This window comes from Bos indicus, chromosome 17 (genome assembly GCF_029378745.1).
Source record: "Bos indicus isolate NIAB-ARS_2022 breed Sahiwal x Tharparkar chromosome 17, NIAB-ARS_B.indTharparkar_mat_pri_1.0, whole genome shotgun sequence".
NCBI lineage: Eukaryota > Metazoa > Chordata > Mammalia > Artiodactyla > Bovidae > Bos > Bos indicus.
In genome coordinates, this window is record NC_091776.1 from 5,061,091 (window position 1) to 5,062,022 (window position 932).

Genomic DNA, 932 nt, shown 5'->3' on the forward strand with positions numbered 1-932 from the left:
GGGTAACTTGTCTATAATAGAGGCCTTGAGATCGAGGTTTTCCAGAAGCCCTGGGGTCCCAGGAAATGCCCCAGGCCACCTCAGGGGTTGGACGCAGGCCAGACTGGGCCAGTGCCTACAGGGCCTTGCCTCTCTCTCAAGCAGGGCATCCCTGGTGGTGTCCTTTATATATTGAGTTCTAAGGAAGACAGATTTTAAAGGTGTGAAAACCACAGGACCAGCAAAGCTTCCCATTCTTTGCTTACAAAAAGACAAAGAGGAATTTGATTATGTTTCAGAAGTGTGGACTCTGGGGACTTCCCTGGCGGTCCAGTGGCTAAGACTCTGCACTTTCAATGCAGGGGGCACAGGTTTGATCCCTGCCCAGGGAACTAAGATCCCACATGCCACAAAGGGAAAGGGAAAGGGAAGTCGCTCAGTCGTGTCTGACTCTTCGTGACCCCACGGACTGCAGCCCATCAGGCTCCCCTGTCCCTAGGATTCTCCAGGGAAGAACACTGGAGTGGGTTGCCATTTCCTTCTCCAATGCATGAAAGTGGAAAGTGAAAGTGGAGTCGCTCAGTCGTGTCCAACTCTAGCGACCCCATGGAGTGCAGCCTACCAGGCTCCTCCGTCCATGATTTTCCAGGCAAGAGTGCTGGAGTGGGGTGCCATCGCCTTCCCCGCATTAGAATGTTATTATGTGGCAAATCAAACCGTACAGGGCACATGCCACAAGGCACAGCCAAAAACAGAAAAAGAAGAAGCATGGACTCTGGGGCCCCTTGCTTGGGCTCAACCCTCATCTCTTCTGTCTGGAGCTGGGTGCCTCGGTTTCCTCATCCATGACATGTGTCCTTGCCTCACAGGATTCTCGTGAGAATTAGATGAGGTAACATGTACGAAGCCCTCAGAACAGTGCCCAGCACAGAACAAGTGTTTCTTATTATCCT

The 932-nt window shown here is 52.0% G+C and overlaps 1 non-coding gene across 1 annotated transcript; it reads left to right on the forward strand.

Annotated features, from left to right (window-relative positions):
* The first annotated feature begins 298 nt into the window (after positions 1-298).
* Positions 299-371, forward strand: TRNAE-UUC (transfer RNA glutamic acid (anticodon UUC)). The gene has a single exon. It is a non-coding gene; the product is annotated as a tRNA-Glu (tRNA).
* Positions 372-932: the final 561 nt, after the last annotated feature.